The following is a 22,783-nucleotide window of genomic DNA, read 5'->3' as shown; positions in this document are numbered from 1 at the left end:
ATTTCATTAGTTAGAATGATCTCTACATTTTTCTGAACTTTGTATTAGAAAAGCAACAAATGAATAGCTTTCTTCACATGCCTCCTATGCTACTATTATATTGAAAATAATGAAGTAAATAAAAAGAATCAACATTCAAAAAGTGCTTTGGTTGCATTCTAGAAAAAGAATTTAGACAAAATTGTGGCTTTTAATGTTTATTGATATTAAGACTGTCTCATTCTGTCCTCTTTTGTTCCTTGTTACACAAAAGGGGGCTTCATTGAGAACCTACATAGAACCTAACCAACTAAAAGTATGCTTTACAAAAGAATAAAATTTAAAAATGTGAATAATATATGATTTTTAAAATATTTTCACGGCACTTTCTTCTTACTTCCTTTAAAATGCAGGTGTTGTGGTATACATGTTTCTATATTATTTTTTGAAAGCACAGATATTTTAAAGATTTTATTCTCCTCTGAAACATTTCTAAATGCTTATGTGTTACAATATTCAAAGCCTACTAACCTGATTCAAATAAAAAGAAATCTGTTTGGTACAGCAGATATATGCTCACAAAGTCACTATTTGAGAATCAGAAACACATTTTAGTTTTCAGAAAAGTAGAAAAAGCATTTTAAGGAGCTAAAGTATTCTGCCTCTTGCTCTCTCTTTCTCAGAACCCCCTGAAATCAACACTGCAGCTGAGGGGATTTCATGTCAGAAAGCTGTCCTAAATACACACTGACAAAAGGACCTTGTGACGGGATGCAGAGCTGTCTGCTCTCTCACACATGCCACCACATGCTCGCTTAGGTTCTGCATTGTTTAAGAATACTGTGCAAGAGGCCCTTAATCTTATTCTTGAAATACCATGTAGTTAAGATGAATGCAGATTCATGCACATACAGGTATTTCCTGATAGTTTTATGTGTATTAGAAAATATAGAATCACTGTTGGCATCTTTGTTGGTTAAATAGACATTCTGGTGAGTATTGTGATTGATTCAGGCCCCCAAAAACGAATGGGGGTGCTTTAACTGGGTAGGGTTGGTTTGCCAGGTGCTATCTTAATTTCCTTACATGGTAAAATGAAGTGCTGACAAGAATCAATTGATATAAAGAAATAGAATTTCTACATATTTTTATTGGATATGACACAATATAATCAAATAATGCACATAATTAAGTGCTGTAGCTCAAAGCATCTTTGAAGTAAAGATTCTGCTGATCTTTTTATTTTATGTGACTGCTTACAGATTAGTCCTCTATTTGCTCCTAAAGAATATATTTAAACACTCAATCAATGAATAATCTACAGCAGTTTGTTGTAGAATAGATAATGGGGAATGGTGCATTGTACCAGGATAGTTAGATATACCCATAGGGAGTTTCAGTGGTCAAAATGCTTTCATTGCCAGAAGGTAGTCTGAAAATGGTCTAGAAATTCAATACAGCATTGACCCTTCATTGTGTACATGATCCACAGTCAGTTTCTCAAGCATACTTGAAGTTTTAAAAAAGAGCAATTAAAAAAAGCCAGGAATTATTTTAAAATCTATTTTTAAATAAGATTTTTTTTGTTGTGTGAAATATTTTTTAATGTATTAGTTCAAATGATTGAACAGCAAAATCTAATCATGTTTGTTGGAGGTTAAATGCATTTAAAATTACTGTATTTAAAAAATAATTTCTAATATTTAAAGTTGCATAATATTTCTATTTGTGTATGCATAGTTAAGTGCTCATCTACTTCACTCTCCTAAAATCTGGTTAATGAACAACAAGTAACCATCCATAAACACACAATTTGTGATGTCTCTCTTATTTCTATTACATTGTTTTTATTCTTTATTGTATTATTGGATTAAGAGCAAGTTAAGTGGCAAGATTTCTAAGTAAACAGATTAAAGCCATTTACCAAATGTTACACAAGTATGTTTGATTTTTACTGCATTATGAGAATTGCCAGTATATTTTCATCTAAACACATATCAACATTATACTTTTTAATTATTAGGTGGTTTTATTTGTTTAGTTATTCCAGATTGCTTGAAGATGACAATTTTGTAGCCTAAAATTGGAATGAGATTAGAAATTAGATTTCCTACCAACAGAAAAAAAACACAAAATGAAATATTCTTAATGTGGCAATATAAAAATTTCTTGTCATCCTCATTCACAGAGTTTTTTAATCACAATTTTAATGCATTAAAATATGTGCATTTAAATGGCACCTTATTAGATAAATTTTAGCACCTAATTTGCATATTTTAGGTTTCTAATTTTCAAAATTTTAAGGGTAGAATCATTGATATTTTAAGGACTACAAGTATACTAAAAATACTATAGTAAATATTATACATACATATGTATAAAGATACTTTCAATGTTTCATAGGTAGATGTATATATGAGACAAATTCATTGAATGTTAAAAGATGATTCTAAAATTTAAGTTTGTATTTATGCTAATTTGATCAAATTATATGGATGAATATATATATAACAAACACGATATACTATGATGTTGACAATAAAATGCTCTGATAAGCCTTGCACAGCATCTGGTTGATATTTTGATGAAATTTGTTTTTTATATTTAAACAATACTTGATGATAATGTGAATATTAATTTTCTTTCCATATTGGTTGATATGCTTACTTTTTAAAGATAAAGGCTACTACTTTTGGGAAGTTGTATTAAATCTCATGATTTATTATTTAATAATTTATTAAGACCCTCACAAAATCTGCATAAAAATGCTGTCTATCTAACTATAAGTGTAGAAATAGTGGTTTTACACAGTTAATTAATCCACACTGAATTAATTTTAAAGATTCATTGGTTGTTCTATTGGACTTTCTTCAATGTTAAGATAAAGACTATACTTTTCTATAAAACAACTTAGTTGATTCAATCTGCTTATGAAAGATGTGAATGTTTGCAGTGAAAATGTTAATGCTTGCATATTGTGAACATGTCTGTGTGGAACATATGCAAAGTGCCTGGAAGTGGGATCATTAGATGGGTAACAAATGCTAACTCTTTCTTTCTATTCCACATACTATATTCATTGTAAAGATTCTAAGATTTTGTGCCTTTCTATGAGAGAAGACTACATTTTCTAATTTAGGCAAACCAGCTGGGGAATTACAGTGTACCTTGAAAATAACACAGGCTATAGAAAGAAAATTTTCATAAGAACTGAGCTCAAGAGTATTTAAGGACTAAGGGTACTAGAAAAATTTCACTTCTAGACTGGCTCACAATCATAACCTGATAGTAATGGTCTTGAAGCTGGGTTTTTAGTTTGAAACTACATAGGTTTCAAGAGGACATAGTTGTGACTTTGTCTTGCTCATAGTTGTTTTTCCAGCTCCAAGTACATAACAGTTGCCTTGTAAATATTGGCTACATAAATGGACAAAGAGATATAATTTTATTTTATTTCCATCTTCTAATTTATTTGAAACTTGATTTAATGATCTTGTGATTAAAAACATAGAACTTTCTATTTCAAATATAAATATTTGAATAAATTTTCTGAGTACTGTTTTTTTTTTCTGTGATTGAAGTTAAATATTCTAAATATCCAGACTCCTCATGTCAAGGAATCCCTAATCTTCATTTCTTATTCTCTATATATCCTTGCTGAGTGGTATTACACCTAGCACAATATTCCTTCCTCAACTGTAGAATCTGTGGGAGCTCAATGATGTAAATTTAGAATCTTCATTTTTAAAAAAATAACTTTGTATATTTCTAAGCAAAAACTTTTATCATGATGTTAGGGAGGAACCTGTGAAAGGACTTTTCATATGCCTAGAAATTAGTGCATGCTCTATCTTCACTGATGCAAATATTTACTAAAAAGAATGGAAAATAAAATACCCTTTCTTTGTTTTTGTTCCCCTTTTATGAAACCTAAAAGCATTTTGTTTTCCAGAGCTCTATAAAAGTTCAACACATAAAAGGTTAGGAGCCTGACTTTTTTCTGTTGTGTATATCTTTGAAAAATTGATTTTTGAAGAGTCATACATCATGTAGCCAGACATATGGGAATAGTTAAAGATTAAGGTAAATAGACAAATTGAACTGCTTTAAATCATTTTCTTGGTTTCAGTTTTATGAAAGAGCTTATGAACAAAAGCTGACATTAAGCAATCACAATGGGCTCTTCTATATGTTTTGGACAGTGGTAAAGACTTTAATGTCAGAAAGTGTTGCATCACCAATAGCTACATCAATTTGATTGGTGTCCAGATTTCAAAAATGTTACCTTGTCAAACCATAACCTTTTCCAAGTCTTTCATTTGTCATTGTTTTGTAGATTATATCATTTATTTTACATTACCTGTATCAGAAAGCATGGATTATGCATTATAAGATTTTTTTTATTGCATACTGGTAGTTTTTATTTTTTTAATTAAATTAATACCATAGACATTTGTGTTCAAGGAGACTAATCAAATATTTTGGAAGGAAGTTTGATTTCATGTAACAAACATTACTGTCACTTTACCTAAGGAGAACTTTGGTTCATTTTTTGCTTTGGAAAAAGATATATCAGAACCATTAGGAGAACATTTTTAATAAATTGAGTAAATATACTGAACATTTCAGGGTATTTAATACACTAATATCCTGTGGAGAAAAGCTAGCTGTTGAACTTTAAGGTAGTTCCTAGGAATTTGCACAGTGGCATGGTGACTAGCCCCTACTCTTATGAAAACTGCTATGGGATCTTTAATGTCCACACAGGAGAGGAAGGATTTGTGATTTTGTGGTCTCATTTGAAAGACCCCTACATAGTAAACTGCATAGAACTCAATTTAATTTTTTTTTTTTGAGAGAGAGAGAGAGAGAGAGAGAGAGAGAGAGAGAGAGAGAGAGAGAATTTTTAATATTTATTTTTTGGTTTTTGGTGGACACAACATCTTTGTTGGTATGTGGTGCTGAGGATCGAACCCAGGCCACACGCATGCCAGGCGAGCACGCTACTGCTTGAGCCACATCCCCAGCCCCGAACTCAATTTATCTACCTCAGAAAGGAGAGAAGTCTTTGTAGCGCCCGTAACCTATAAATCTAAGAAATTCTGTGAATATATGCCTTCATGTTTATGCAGCACCAATCTCCTTAAAAATAATAAAAATAACAACGTCTATGATCATCAAGTTGATGTCGATAAAAATCCATTAACTTTTCATCATTATCACAGCTGTCATATCAAAGTAAAAATGTTTGTGGGGTGAGCTCACCTGCCCTGGTCACTGTGCAGAGGTAGATGACAATCTTTTACATACCTCTTTGTTTGTTTGCCTTTTTTAGAGTATGTGCTTGATTTTGGTACCACAGATGGTAAAAGTGTCATTTATGAAGACTATAAATATTTGCGCACAGATAGGTGAGCCCAACTTATAAGACATCCAGCTAACAGCCTTTTCCACAGTCTGAGTAAAGTGAGTGATGGAAATTAAAAAGCAAAAAAGAAACTTCTAGGAAATGTTGACCAAGTATTTTCTTGATCATGATCTTATTCTACATGAGTTAGCACTTGCATTTTTGCCTCTCCTGGAGACTGATCCTTTATAAATGCATAATGTTTTCTTATCATTTCAAATACTCTAATTGTTACTAGAAATATGTATTAGAAATAATCTAGTGAAATTTGCTGAAACTCCTCAGGATATAAATGTATGAACTATTTCTCCTTAAGAAATTGGGGTATAAAGGAGAAAAACACCATCAAGTATATTTTGATGAATTTCTAGCATTTTTGTGGATTGGAAATCTCTGTGGAATTGGATACTTCCAGCAATTTTATCCTCAGTCTTTCCTTATTTTCTCTCCAAGCACAAAACTATTTTGGTTTGACACTTTTGATTCAGTTAAAAGCTGAGATTTCTATTGTTTTTTTAGATCAGGTTAGTTAAATCGCTTTTTTATCTGAATACAGTATGCTCGTGCATCAAAATATTATTATAAATTCATGCTCTCTTATTCCTTCATTTTTTATACAATTAGCCCATCAATTCAAAAATACATATACATCCTTTAATATTGAATATACATCTTCCTTGCATCTGTTCTTTTGGACAATGAAATCCTATTTTAAAATGCCTCCATACCCAGTGTTTTGCACATCTCCTTTAATTTTTCTCTAGGGGGACCATTTTAGTCTGATATACTCAAGACTGTAATGGGATTTATTTGTGAAATGGAGGTAGTTAAAACAAGAAAAACTTATTTAATAATTTGATTTAATAATTTTTTACTCATCTTTATAAATTTTCTTATTATAACATATAAGATTCATTAAAAGTTGTGATTCAAAGATAAAGTTCTTTTCCCCTGTTACTGGAAACAATGTAAGTTCAATATTTCATTGTACATTTTGGCATCAAGTGTGAAATAACCTTTATCTTTAAGGTGTTGTCAATAGTTAAACTTTGCTCAGTTATTCAAGAAATTTAGACAATTAAAATATATCCCAAAATATCCATAAAATTTGACAATGTAAAACTAAAGCAATACCCTAATAGTGTTAATGCACTATTAGAACTAAAAAAAAAAAAAACCTTGAATCATTTTAAATTTTTCCAGTATGCTTGATCACAGAATTATATTAAAACATTTTAAAGTTTAAGAGCACCTTTTAGGTCACTTGTGATGATAGATAAGCTTTTTAAAGTTTCTTAATATTGGCCATAAAGCAAGTGTCAATGAGCTTGAACTGCATGCAAATGACTTTTTCCCACTTTCTACAGGATACTTCTAATCTATGGGCACTAGAGGGTGCTCTTGGAACTGATACTAACTAGGAGAAAACTAAACTTGTTCTTTTAAATCAATACTATCAAGATCCAAATGTGTTTAGAATGAAATACTATATTATTATTAGTTTTTGACATTGGGCTCCATGATTGTCTTTTGTATAACTTCCAAAATAAATCACAAAAACAGTAATTCAAGCTGAGAGCTCCACACTGAACTATTATTTGTTATTGAAATCAAGATTCTCCTCCTCCTCTACCCTTTTCAGTACTTTCCCTCTCTTTCTTCTGGAGATACAGATTGGTGATACATTGTTGTTAATGGTAAGGAAAAGGAGCTTGTCAGGCAATTAACGTTTTCAATGCAATTTAAAGGCAAACAGCCACAAAATGTTGTTTCTTAAAACAAATGTGTCTAGAGACTGTGGTTCACCTTTTCCCTAGTGTTTGTGAGACACTGTGAGGCATGCTTGTATGCTTGCACATGAGTATACACCATGCTTACGTTGAAAAATATTGTTTTAAATGAAAATTTAAGAATCCTCTCCCTTCCCCTGACCTCCTGTGGTTATTTATAAAGGCGTCAGTGGTAGTTGCCTTTCTTAGACCTTCCCTGCAGGCATGATCAGATTCAAGCAGGTAGCTATTTTCCTTTAATTTTCCACAGCAAGCCAGTAATGCTTATGATTATTGTGAAGTCAGGAAAAGTTTAGTTTCATCAAGTGACATGTAGTGATACAATTATTTACTTAAGCACTTCTCATAAAATGTCCCACCGTAGGACCTAGTTTGTCAGATGCAGCAAAATATTAGTATCTCATACGAAACAAGAGTAATGTGGCCTCATGGAAAGCACAGCTGACAGCTCTCAATATGAGCAGAATGATCACTCTCAATTGTAATAGATTCTGTAAGTACTGAACACAAACCCCCAGTCAATTCAAGAAAATAGAATGATGAAGGACTGCAAACTAATATGTTACACATCTTCAGTGATTAGACATTGATTAACCATTATTTTCCTGAATTACAAACAGCTAGTGGTAAAGTAACTGAGGCTTGTGATGTTTTTTTACATCTTAGACAGAGATGACCTCTTTATTCAGCTGATTGCGAGCTAATGCTAAACCAGGAGACAGGGACAGTTTGAAAATCCAGACTGGTGTTGCTTTTTTATTTTTCTTTTTTAATAAATCCTCTCTGGTAGACTTCCTAGATTTCTTGTGTGTTTCTATTAGAGACAGATTTAACTAAATTTAAAAATGATCAGTCAACTTCCAAAATACGGAACATGTACCTGTGGCATAACTACACTTAAATGGAAGATAATTTTATGGACTTGGTATTTACAAGCATATTGATCAGTGTTTATTGAAATTTTAAGTTAATTCTCTCTCCTCTTCAGTGCCATATTGGCAATTATAGACAATTTTAGAATGAACTGAATAGGAGTTTGTGTCTGTGGCTTATGTAAGCATACTGTTTTAGAAATATGTGAAATATAAATCATGGGAGGAAGAAAATGTATAATTTAATATTTGGTTCATATATACTGGAATATTATGCACAATATCAGATTCATGTAGTGAATTCTTACAGAAGTATAGTAAAATTTCTTAAATCTATTTCAGAACATCTCTAATAATAAGCCCAATGTAAAAATTCTACATTGGATTTTCAGGTAATTTTTTCTCTACTGCAATGAATAAAAGAAAAAAAAAGACAGTTGATGAAGTAAACTGGATTATTACTACATAAAACCAAATTACAATGAGAATAGCATCCTTTTCATTCTAGAGTATTCTATGCATTTTGAAGATATGTGGGAAACATTATTTATAAGCAGAAATAATTAATTTGTTCTGGCATTCTTCATAATAATAGTCATAAAGACTTTTGATGTTCCAAAAAGCTTAATAATTTGCTTCTCCATTGGAATTTGATTGTAAATTAGCACTAATTAATGTTCACTTATGTGTTACAGATGTTTGATATATCTAGTTAGTTACCAAATGAGTAACTGTAGAAAATTTGTTCTGTGAAATTATATGAATTTAGATTAATTATTAGAGTGTCATTTTAAAAAATAAGATAAATTCATTATCATTTCCAGTGTTGCAAGTCAATTTTAACATGTACATATTTTAGGGAAAAAGAAATTAGTAACCTTATTATTTAAATTAATACTGAGATGCATTCAACACCAGTCTTATTAGTTATTGAATTATTAGAGACATAATTGTAAAATTTAATTGTCTTTTGCCCTCTAATGCAATTGTAACTCTAGGTTAATAAATCAAATCTGTTCTTTATGACCATTGACAGCTTTAACATAATAAGTATATTAAAATACTTTTCCCCAAATAATTTGTTTGTCTCACCTAAGATACTGGGCCTTTGTGTATGTACATATTAACTCAAGGCTTTTAGTTGAAGATATGCTGTATGCTTTGGGATTTTAACTATGGGGCAGAGAGAAATATGCGAAATTCATTTCTAAATTTCAAATTTTGACCATTGAAAAGCTAGTCTTTGTTTAAGAAATCTGGCTGCACTCTAAAGGAAACACATGTTATGCTTTAATAAAGGAAGAATATCTAGTGAAAATATACATGTCTGCAACATTTAGGAAAGAATCTGAGCATAACCTTGACTCACTGAATTGCCCTTAATTTAATGTACATCAGTGGACACATGCTAATTATAAGTTGCCTCCTTAGTATTATTTTTGAGGGCTGATAAAAGTTTCCCCTTTGCTTTATATGGTGCTTAGAACTTAGGAAAGGGAGTGTTGAATGGCTAGTGAAACGAGAAGAAAGAACAAATGGAAAACCGTCCAACATCCATATATTCCAGGGGAGCTGAAACTCCAGAAAGAAGTCTAATAGTGTGCTGTTTCCTTGTCCATCTGTGTGCAGGTGAGAGCGCCATGGCAGGGGTCAGTGTGTAAATTTAAAAACCAAAAGCCTGGAGTGTAACAGAAGCAACAATGATATGATATTTCCACTTCAGCTACCTTTTGGGGAAATAAAAGCACCTCTGTTGGTGTTGGCTCAGTGTGTGTGCATGTGTGTGTGTATGTGTGTGTGTGTATGTGTGTGCATGTGCACATGCTCATACACATGCATGTGCCTTTCTGTGGAGCTGAGTATGCTCCACTTTCTTCAAGCATATTTAATATCTTTACATTTTTAAATGAAAATGTAGCTGTCAATTTTAAACTGATTTGGATGGACAGCAATAAAATGCAAACCTCACTTCAAATTAGAATTTTCAGTGAGGATTTCTAATGCAAAGTAATTGCTGACTATAAGAAATGACAAATTACTAATTACTTACTTCAATTAGACTTTTGTGCCTTTGGTCCTAAGTGGCAAGCATACAGCAGCTCTTGCACTTTTATAACAATTAGTGACACTAAAATTATTTAAACTGCCAACAGATGTGAGTAAGAAGACATGAATTGAAACTTACCTAGTTTACATACTATCCCTATTTTATATCAAGTAAATGGTGTTTATTTTTTATGCTACAATTAAATATTACTGGTACAGTGCAATTTTCACAGAACTTCAAAGGACAAAATATAACTGTTCAAAAGCTGATCAGTGTTAATGCTCCCTTTTCTCTTATCACAGCAGTATTTCTCTTTAGAAGATTCTTAGAATATGAATTTCTAGCTATATTATATCTGCAGTTATACATCAGTGTTAATTGAATAGCTGTACTTCTGCTTTTTGTTTTTTCTTCTTTATTGTCTATTCTGTTCATCTTTAATTTCCTAATGATCTATTTAGCATCCATATATTTTCTGCTTCTCTTCTTTCCCATGAGGCTAATTCAGGTGTATAAAAGATTTTTTGTAAGTTCAGCTCAATTTACTGTGTCTGCCCTGATATCTTCTGGTTATAGCATACAGAGAAATTAATTTGACATTCCTAGTGCTTTCATTTTTGGTTATTTTGATTTATTATATTATAAATATAATATATATAAATAAAAATATTATATATTTGCAAATATAGAATTTTAAAAAAATGTTTCCAGTTATAATCAGAAAGATTTTTGTTTTCCTCTGTGGGTCAGCAGGTGAATAGACTACTGCAGATGCATGTAGAGTAAAAAAATAAGAAAGGCAAGGGATTCAATTATGTTTGTAACGATCAATTTCCCTATTAAGACTTTAAATATATTAATTCTTTTTTCAAAGCATGTAAAAATCCTATTCATCTGTGAAAAGAAAATAAAAATTCTGATCAGTACTGAGGCAATTCACATGGTACCTTGTGCTTACAGAGTAAGGAAAATGTTTTTAGGTAACTAATCCAGCCATAAAAAGAAACACAAAAGGATGTTATAGAAAAACAAAATACAAAATACAAAACAAAATACAATTAAAGTCTTTCAAATCAATTAATATCTAAGCAAAGAATTGCATCAAAGATAAAAATGTTAAACTGGCTATTATTGTCCACTAGGAGTTTCTTTACCCCATAAGATTCTGCACGTGTCACTAGGAGTTCAGGCATCAGGAACTTCATTTCTTTTCTCAGTGTTTTGAAGAAGACTGCGAACATCCCATTAATTTCAAATTAAATGTATTTTCTTTATACTTAGTACTAGCTGTTTAAGATGGCATGTGTTTTGTCCTATTGCTACTAAGAGTTAATTGTAATTGGGTGAACAGAAATATTTTTATTCAACTGCCCAGTAAGCAAAAGGAAAAATGTAAATATGTCTTGTTTTATCATATGAATGCCGGCATGGGGCAATTGAGTGACCCTAAGACTTAAGAAGAAACAGATTACTAGTGTTTTTTCCAGGGCTTTTACTTGATTTTTGCATTTCTTTCCCCCCTCACATCTGAGCAATGAAGCTGTTGTTTAGAAACAACATAGGAAACTAGATCCAAATAACCAAGGGTAATTTTTGGACAAACCTCTGTTGTTTCACCATAACTGAAGTTTTCTTTTTTCATGAGCTCTGTGAACTTTAAGTGCTAGAAATATAACAGAGCATGTACTAGATAATAGAGAAAAAAGAAAAAGCTTAGGCAGGGGTAGGAGGCCTGGGCAGGGACCAGAAAGAAAGACTTTCACGAATCACAAGAAAAATGGCACTGGCATTGTTCCTAAAACAAGATAATGTGGAAAAGAGGCAGTAGCAGTGATGGACTTAGCAAGTATATTTAGAACAAGAATGATAGAAAGAAAGAAGTGGCCTAATTAGAAGAGAGGGAAAGAAAAAGAAAGGGAGGGGGACAGAGACACTGACAGAGGGAGAGGGAGAAGGAGAGGCAGGAAAAGAGGGAGAGGGAGCAGGAGCAAGTGCCGAGAAAATGTCAAGGAAGAAAATAAAACAAAAATCAGAAAGCAAAGGACCTAGGGAAATTAGCAAAACACCACTTGAATCTAAGGATACATCTTTACTGGAGTCACAGTGCACCATGAGAACAGGATCTTTTGGATGATTTAAAAATCCAAGGAATGAATAATTACCTTCCTGTTTTCTATCATTATCATTAAGACACAAACAACAGAGAGTGTCACTTTGTTAATCTAGATTATTTTTTTTCTTTTTGGTGGTTATATAAGGAATTGAAAGGTGTATACTATCTTCAGGAAATACATAAAAATGCCATAGACCTACTTGCATAAGATTTGTTTTGTGTATTTTGTCTGACCTGTGTTTTGTACTCAATGAAATTTTGAGGTTTTTAGGCTCTAAGAATTTTGAACACAATCACTTTTTATATAGGCAAGCATGTTAAATTCCTCCAAAGGTTTTGAAAGAATTGTGGGTCATATGTTTTCTTAGTTTGGGTATTTTTCCTTTTTTTAACTTAATTTTTACATTTGTTTTAGTCAGTTATGCATGATGATAGAATGCATTTATGCACTTTGATATATCATACAAAGTTGGATATAACTTCTCATTTTTCTGAGTGTACATGTTGCAGAATTATTTTGGTCGTGTAGTCACATATACACATACAGTAATAATGTCTGTTTATTTCTACTATCTTTCCTATCCCCACATTCCCTCCCCTCTTCTCCTATCATTGCCCTCTACCTAATCTAAGGTAATGTCATCCTTCTCTAGTACTCCCCCTCACCTTACTGTGTATTAGCATCCACATATTAGAGAAAACATATGGCTTTTAGTTTTGTGGGATTGGCTTATTTCACATGATATTCTCCAACTCTATTCATTTACTGACAAATGCAACATATACACGTATAGGGTTAGTATGTTGCTTAATGGTAGTGTATTTTTCTAGTATATGTGAGTGCTAGGTTCAATCTCTAGCACTGGAAAAAAATACACACACATACACATTACATACTATACAGGTTTAATGAAGAAAACTTTGAATTCCACTTTCTTTATGAAAATCTTATTTAGATGATTATGCTCCCTATTTTGTTGATTACATTTCTGCTAAGGAATCAGAGGTTGATTCTGGTCATAAGTGTCTTCTTTCTTGACATACAGAAGTATTGGAAGACTGTTGTCATTTCCTTCCTTCTACCTTCTTTCTGGATGTATAAGGGACTCTAAAATGACTGGCATAGGTTTAGTTGGATTGATTGCCCATTGAATAGATTAAATAAATATCTATCAACAAGTAAAAAATATTTTAAATAGTTAAATGCTGGGCTGGGGATGTGGCTCAAGCGGTAGCGTGCTCACCTGGCATGCATGTGGCCCGGGTTCTATCCTCAGCACCATATACAAACAATGATATTGTGTCCGCCGAGAAATGGAAAATAAATATTTTAAAAATTCTCTCTTTCTCTCTCTCTCACTCTCTCTCTTTCTAAAAAAAAAGTTAAGTGCTTATTATAGCTATTAAATATCATAGTAAAACGTTGCCCATCCTGAGGCAAATTTTTAACTTACATTCATTTCTTTAATTTCTATTAGGGACTGAAGGCTAACATAGCAAAGTTAAGATACCTAACAAATGGTTAGCAGTTTTGTTTATGGACAGACTGATATCTACCTTCTACATATTGATTTTCCTTTACTTGGATTTTATGTAGACCCAAAACAGAGGAGGAAAATCTGAGAGACATTATATATATATATATATATATATATATACATATATATATATATATATATATATATATATATATATATATATATACCAGGCAATCACTGAGGATACCTTGTAGTAAAATGTGTTTTCTACTCCAATTCCACATGTCCTTACAAAGTTATTGTGTCCAATTCAAATTTTCTCTACTAATTTCTTCAAATAATTATCTATATTTTTGGGAGATTTGGATTTAATGCATGATAATGTATATAGTTATCAGGTTTAAAATTTATATTTCCATTCCTTTCATATTATGAGGTTAAAAAATATGTTGCTATTGTGATACAGATATCTTAGTAGAAAAATGTATGAATTTATAATAAGCAAAGCAAATGGAATTTGAAATCATGAGACATATATGGAATATTTTCATAGTTTCTAAAATTTCCTGAACTTCAGAAATTAGTCCTCAGAGTAAACTTATTGTGTTAGCAACTTATAGTTATGGCTTTCTTTTATTTTTGCAGTTTTTGCTAATAATTACTGAAATATATGTAGTAACTTGTCTTATTTTACATTAGAAGAAATGTCATTGTAGTTTTGCATAATAAAAAGCATAAAATAACTAGCCAATAAATGAAGTGCACTATTTTGGCTTTAAATGATTTTAAGTTATGTCAGATTCCTTTAAAATCAAGAATATACTGATCTTCTGACAGAGGGAATTTATATTTGAAGGCATCCTATTGGAGATGAGTAGAAAGTGAGAGAGACTGATGGAAAAAAATATATTAGTGGAATACTGTGATTCAAGGACAGATTATTATATTAATTCTAGGAGTCTGGTCTGAGCTTTTGGGTAACTAGTAAATTGAAATTTTTTAGTTAAAATATATAGTATATTTTCATTATTTAGTTTAAGAAAAAATAAAATGGAAGTTTTCTTTCTTAAATAAGTTGAGGAAAATCTTGGGGGAAAAATAAAAAATCTTACCCATCCATCAATTAATGGTTAAAATGGGGAAAAAATTCTACTTTGAAATTTTCCCTGACATTCTATATGATCTTGGAGAAGACATTTAATCCTTTGCATGCTAGAATACACAGCATAGAATGAAGACAGCAGCGTCTTTTAGAAATGCAAAATATTTTTTGAAAACTAAACTTAATAATGTAAAAAGTAACATGTGACATGAAAATAGATTGAGAACTTTAAATTTAAATTATAGCCTGCCTGGCATGGTAGCACATGCTGTATTCCCAGTGGATCAGGAAGCTGATACAGGAGAATCTGGAATTCAAAGCCAGCATCAGCAAAGGTGAGGTGCTAAGCAACTCAGTGAGACCCTCTCTCTAAATAAAATACAAAATAGGGATACAGGAGTGGCTCAGTGGTTGAGTGCACCTGAGTTCAATACCTGGTACTTAAAAAAATAAATAAACAAATAAACAAATAAGCAATATTTTTACTATAAAGTCATTTAGGCTATTTGAGCAAATGTATTCAGTATAGATTTACATTTAACTTTGTGTTTAATCCTAAAGTTGGATCCAAATTGTACTAAATCAGGATAGTATAGAATGCTAAAAACCTCAGAGTACCATAAATTTAAAAACAGAAAAATTGGAGAATGAGGTACTAGAATTCTACAGATCCTGCAGGAGGGCTTTCCCAGTATAATTCCCTTTGTGATCTGAGAGTCTTTTACCCAGATCCATGAGCACTGCCCATTCAAGCTCTCCTTACACTCCACGTTCAGACTAGAGTCTGAACATATTACAGAGCCATGCTAAAAGAGGATTTATTCCACTTAATAACCTGAGAGATTTCATTGAGCAATTGAAACCTATAATGAGTAATGAGAAGAAAGGGAATGTAGGTCAGAAAAAAATGCATATACAGAGTCACTGAGTCCAAATAAGCTGTGTGTGGAAAACTGCAAAAGAAGTCAAATAAAGTTTTCTCCTTTATTTTTGTGATAAGTTTTTGAAAACAGCTTTATTGTGGTATTTTTTATATACAAAACTATACGTATTTAATGTGCATCATGTGATGAGTTTGAACTGAGCACCTCAATCAGGGCAATAAACATCACATCCCAAATTTTCCATGTGCTCTACCTTCTTCTGCTCATATGTGGCAAGAATATTTAATATAAGATCTACCCCCTTAAAAATTTAAGTGCATTACCCAGTATTAACTTACAGTACCATGTTGTACAGCAGATCTGTAGACCTTATTCATCTTACATAACTGAAACTGTATATCCATTGAATAGCACCTCCCCATTCCCTCTACCCCCCAACCCCAGCAACCACCATTCTATTCTCTGCTTCTATGAGTCACATTTATGGATTCTTGTGGTGTTTTCCTGTGACTAAATTATTTCACTTAGAATATTTTTATCCAAGTTCATCCATGATTTTTGCATCTAAATGTAATCCATCCCTGTTTGTTGAACTCCTCATTGAATGAGTGACTATTGTAAATGAGTGTTGAGTGACATTTCCATGTCCCAGTTGCTATTCTAAGTACTGAGCACAGAGCAAAGAATTAATCTTCTCTTATTAGGCTCACATTACAGTGGGGGCAATAAGCAGAGTAAATAAATGAGATATAAAATGTAAACAAATAAATGTTAGGGAATGTAATGAGAGATAGCACTGTGAGGGAAAAGGAAAGGTGTTAGAATTTTAGATATGTTGTCCAGGTATGGTTACCATGTAAAGGAAACAGTATAGTGCTATTTAACTTTTTTGGGGGGTTGATCATTCCTGGATAAGTCTTGAGGGCAAAACCTCCCTGGTTTGTTCAGGAAGCAAGTCAGGGTTAGTGTAGATGAAGTGATATAAAAAAAGAGATTAGAATGGGATCAGAGGAAAAAGAATGACTTTATACATCACTGCAAAAGATGTGAGCTCTTACCATGGGGAGAAGTTAAGTAGAGGATTGACATAGTGTGACTTACATTAAAGCAGGATTATTTTGGATGTTCTTCTGAAAATAAACAAAAGTTGGCCAAGAGCCAAAAGAAGGACCAGGTTCTCTGGGGATAGGAAGAGGAGTTTGAGATTTGGGTGGCTTGGATTAGGATGTAACTGTGCAAGTAGTAAAGATCAACTATCTTTTCTATATTTTTAAGGAAAACTAGGAAGCATCAGCTGAATGATAGAATGCAGAATGTGAGAAAAGTCATGGATGACTTAAGAGTTTCTAAATGGAGAAGTCTTCTAAATGGAGAAGACTACAATAGAAGCAAGGCAAGCAGGAGCTATCAGCAGCTTCTAAGTTTGAGAGATCAAGTGAATATTCAGGAAAAACATGTTGACACATGAGTCTAGAGTTCTGGCAAGAAATGTGAGCCAGAAAGATAAATAGGTTTGGGAGTCAGCAACATATAGTTGATGCTATTAAAAAATCATAAAACTAGATATATGATCAAGAAAATGAATGAAGATATAAATAAAAAGAAATCTCATAACTGATCTCTGGGTCACTTCAGCATTTAGAAGTTAGAAAAGAGGTGAAACTGGCCAAGAAGTCTAGGAAAGACTGAACATAGAGAGCAGTGGAAATGTGGTGAAATGTTTTCCTGAAAGTCCCAATAATAATGGGGTCAAAATGGACAGGGAACCCAAAAGATGCAAGTGCTGCCACTAGACATAGATAAGAAGTGATGATTGTCATCAGAGTTAACAAAAGGAAAGTCATTGTTGGTTTCTATGGTTTGAATATTTGTGTCCCCTAGAAATTGTTAGGATGACATTCTAACTCCCAAGACGGTGGTATTAAGAAGTTGAGCCTTATAGAAGTCACTAGTCACACAGCAGAGCCCATATATGGATACACTATAAACCTTAGGGAGCTAGCTCAACCCTCTCCACTATGTGACAATACAGCAGGAAGGCACTTTTCCATAAAGCAGAAAGTAGGCCCTTAGCAGATATTTAATCCACTGTGATGTTGATCTTGGACTTCTCAGCCTGTAGAACTGTAAGAATTAAATTTCCATTCTTTATAAGATACACAGCCTTTGATATTTTGTCACAGCAGCTCTATGGACTAAGAAAGTGATCTTGGTAAGAGGAGGTTGGTAGAGTGACTGGAAGGAAGACACCTAGTTACAATGAGTTACAGAGATAATGGAAGAAGAAAACTGGGAGCAATGAATTTAAATAGGGTTTTACTTTTTCCTTGTGAGATTTGGTATGAAAGAAAGGAGAGAGATGAGGATGTTAATGAGAGGAAAATGAGCCCATATTTTTAAGATAGGAGAAATTTATGTAAATAAAAATAAATCAATTAAAAAGAAAGAAAGAAAAAACACTCAGGAGGGAGAAGGGAAAATTATTTGTGCAACATTATTGAGTAGGCAATAGGGGACAGGCTAAAGTAAATATATAGGTTGAGGGGTTGGCCTAGTTAGAAATGAATTCTTCATCTTTTCTCAAATTCACATGTGTCTTGAGAGAAAAGTATCATATTTCTCTTTTGTTATGGACTATTTTTTCAAGGATGTTTGCACAGAAAGTTAAAATACGTTTTCTTACTGTTCAGTATAATACAGATAATGTCTCCCTATGGGTACAGGTCAAGAGAAGTTGTTCATATCCCATTATAAAATATTCAGGTTCCCTATACTCAAAATTCCTTTCCTGTAATGCAACCCATTGCATATACAGATGTTGCTTATTCTCAATACAAAGCCCTGTGGAAATCAGGGCCAAGGGAACTATATTAGTCAGGGTATAAAAAAAAAACAGAGGGCTGGGGATGTGGCTGGAGTAGTGGCGCGCTCACCTGGCATGCGTGCAGCCCGGGTTCGATCCTCAGCACCACATACCAACAAGAATGTTGTGTCCGCCGAGAACTGAAAGATAAATGTTGAAAATTCTCTCTCTCTCTCTCTCTCTCTCTCTCTCTCTCTCTCTCTCTCTCTCTCTAAAAAAAAAACCAGAATTGATAGATTTATTTATTTATTATAACAAATTGGTTCACACAATGATGGAGGCCGAATAGTACAAGATCTGCAGTTGACAAGTTAGAGACCTAAGAAAGTTGATGGTGTAGTTGTAGATAGTAAATTGGGAAAAAAAAGAGAATTCTTTTTGACTCAGCCTTTTATTCTATTCAGGCATTCAACAGATTGGGCAAGACTCACCTACATTGGGGCAGGCAATCTGCTTTCATCAGTCTGCAATTGAAATTACTATATTTACCAGAAAACCAGAAACACCCCAAAATAATTTTAGACAAACATGTGGGGCCCCTATGGCCTGATTAGGATGACACATCACAAGAAAATGTATGTATAGTCGGTGCTTCATTTTCTTTTTTAAATAAAATGTGTTCTTTTTAGTTGTAGATGATAGTAGAATGTATTTTGACATATATACATGGGGTATAAGTTCCCATTTTTGTGATTGTATATGATGTGGAGTTATACAGGTCATTTAATCATTATGAACATGGAAATGTTATGTCCAATTCATTCTACTCTCTCTTTTATTCCCATTCCCCTTCCCACCACTCCCTTCCCCCCATCCAATCTAGTGAACCTCCATTCCTGCTCCTGCCTCCTGATGCTATTGTGAGTTAGTATCTGCATATCAGAGAGAACATTAGGCCTTAGGTTTTTTGGGGGAATTGGCTTATTTCACTTAGCATGATAGTCTCCGGTTCCATTCATTTACTAGCAAATGCTATCATTTCATCCTTCTTTATGGCTAAGAAATATAACATTCTGTATATGTGCTATGTTTTTTCTTTATCCATTTATCTATTGAAAGGCACCTAGATTGGTTCCGAAGTTAGCTATTGTGAGTTGAGCTGCTAACAATATTGATGTGACCACATTGCTATAGTATGCTTATTTTAAGTCTTTTGCATAAATGTGGATGAATGGGAAAACTGGGTCATATAGTGGTTCCATTCCAAGTTTTCTAAGGAATCTCCATACTGCTTTCAAGAGTGTTTGCACCAATTTGAGGTCCTACCAGCAATGTATGAATGAGGTACTGAAATTTCTAAGAGTACTATACTGAGCTTTGTATAAAAACCAAGACTCTCATGGCTTTTGGTAAGCTAACATTTCAGGCTCAAAGTAAAATTAATAATTAAACTTAAATATATTAAAATTAAAACAATAAATTTAATAAAAAATAATAAAATAATTATAATAAATAAATAAACTTCATAATTCTTGACAGTAACATCTAGGATCTGGGCAATTTTCTATGTTAACAGAAGGGTAAGTAGGATTTATGATCATAGATGTGAATAGTTGTGATAACTCCAGTTATCTTAATTCAATTGGAGGCAAGTTTATTAAAACATAGCAAGGATGGAAGAAAACCTATTGATGACTGGAAAGGACAAAAATATCTAAAACTCTTATTAAAGAGAGTGAGAATGTTAGCAAACAAGTATTTGTACAAATATTGTGATCTTTTGTGGTACTAAAGAATATGTGTTCATGAATTTAAAGTGATACTGGATATGTGATTGAGACTAGCTCAGTTGTAGTCTTGTTAAGATTCAATCATAGATGTAGGTGTAGAGGGTGGAAGTTCAGTAGAGAAATCCGGCAAGAGCCAAAGGTGCTAAGGACCTAGTAATTGGTACCTTAGGATTTCTTCAGGACATATACTTCATAGGATATATCCTTTCATCCACAAGTTCACATATTTTTATGAATATGATTCAGATTCAATTGCTTCCTGTGTTAGAACACATGTATTCCTCCATGTTTCTTTAGTTGATTTTTCATGAGACTTCTTTCATTACCCATAGTTTTATATTTCGATAATTGTTTTCAAGGCAAAATTCACACACACTTCAGTATAAAGAGTAACCCAAATACTAGCACAAGATGTATAAATAGTTGGAATGAATGTATGTATGTGAATACCAGATTTCATGTATATTTTAAAATACCAATTCAATCCATTATTTAATGTTGGAACCAGTTATATTATTTATTCCCAGTATGGTCTATTCATGCATCATGTCTACTATATTCATAGACACAGGGTATACCTATTTGTATCCCCAAATACTAATTTAAGAGTTTCAAAACATGCTCCTACACATGGTGGAAGAAATACTCATGTAACCTGATCTACATATCTCTTTCATCACAGTAATATTCTGGACACAAAATGCAAAGCTCACACTTATCACCTGATTCTACCAAAGCTTAATTTTAATAAGAGCCTGGATAACTAAAACATCCATGTCTACATTGCCTAATGTGTTCCAATTTTAATCCTATTTGTGACTATATATTGAATTCCTTCTAAGATTATATATTCAACTGCCTGAATTTAAAAATATTTCTAATCCTATCACTTACTTTACAACACGTTGCCTTATCTCCTAACTTCTATATTGATATCTATTTTTCTACATATTTTCCCAAGTCCATTTTTGTGAATGACTATTCAAGTGTGCTGACAATCACACTCTCTCTCTAACAGAAACGCTATTGCAAAAGGACTTTTTGTCCAAATCCTAAACTCACTCATCTTCCTAAACCTACACTGCAATCCTACCTACTAACTGTATTTCTCGGGATTTCTCTTCTACATTCAATAATCCGAGGTACTAGATTCTATGCTATTGTATATTGATTAATATGATACATCTGTGCAGAACCTAATTCAAAACTATGTATCCAGGTCAAGGGCTCAGTATCCTTCTGTGCTTCAAATCTTACCTATATTTTTGTTTTCATACTTATATTTCACCTTACATTCTTATAAACATCAAAGTTTTTCAATACCAGTATTCATCCAGCAGAATGACTCCTAACCCAAATCGAACATGATATTAACCCTAACCATACTTTGTTCCCTGTATCTCATTTCATATAAAACCAGGTACAGAGTTTTTCTTGAAATTCAGGTATGTAGAAGATTCTACACCTGCTGAAAACCTCACATAGATGCAGAAATGATCCTTGGAGAAGATGTAGGCAACTACGTAGGATCTGAGAGGCCTAAAGTCATCTTCCATGGCAAAACCTATCATCCTGATTCATCTGTCTGAATCAGCCTCTCTCTTCGCAATGCAGGTAAGATGGACCAAACCAGGCCGGTGTGGATAGCTGATCCCGGGCACCTATAGTATGTATACTTTTCTAACTTGTGAAAAGGTTACAGAAAGATGGGGTAGCCACCATCTCATGGAACCCTTGGAAACCTCTGTTAGGACAAACTGGTTGCCAAGGCAGTGACCTCATTCACTTCCTTGAAGGAAGTGACCTCACCTCACTTCCTCTCTAACTTTGGATCCAGGTATCCAGGTACCCAGAGCCAGCCCCACTCCCAGTGGGCTCACTGTTTTGGATTTACCAAGGACAGAGTCATTCTTCCTTGGCACCTACTGATGTGGTGAAGGCCAAATGCCAGGAAAGCTCTGAAGAGGGGTCTCTTCTGATAAATAAGGTACTGGCTCATTGTTGGTTCCTGACAACTTCACAGTGTTGTCCAAAGAGACCAGAGCTGAGACAGGACAGGCCACTCCTGGGGAACACAGTGTCCCCCACCAGTCAGAGGACAATTTGGATAGATGCAGACCAACTCAAGATGGGGGGGTGTGTTTGTGTGTGTGTGTGTGTGTGTGTGTGTGTGTGTCCTTGTGGTTTTGTCTCATGTTCTAAGAATATGGAAAAAATATGAATTGTTCAGTTTGGAGTGGACTGCTTATTAGTGAGTCCTTTTGCTCAAGGCGAGTGTTTCTAGGTTGATGTATCCAAGTGTGTCTGTGGTCAAAGAAAGCAGAAAAAAAGAATGTATCAGTGGATGTGTCCTGTGTAGTGGAAAGCTTTCCAGCACTCATCCTGGCCAATTTAGGAATGGACTGCTGCTTGCCTTGCAGATAGGCAACACCTACTATGGTCCTTAGTTCCTGTAATCTTCCTGAATTTTGGCCACTCTCCAGAAGGGGCTTGTGGTTTTGCATACAAGATATGTACC

The sequence above is a fragment of the Ictidomys tridecemlineatus genome, unplaced genomic scaffold (assembly GCF_052094955.1).
Source record: "Ictidomys tridecemlineatus isolate mIctTri1 unplaced genomic scaffold, mIctTri1.hap1 Scaffold_208, whole genome shotgun sequence".
In the NCBI taxonomy this organism is placed as follows: Eukaryota; Metazoa; Chordata; class Mammalia; order Rodentia; family Sciuridae; genus Ictidomys; species Ictidomys tridecemlineatus.
The sequence above is the reverse complement of the archived record's forward strand: the minus strand, read 5'-3'. Positions refer to the sequence as shown.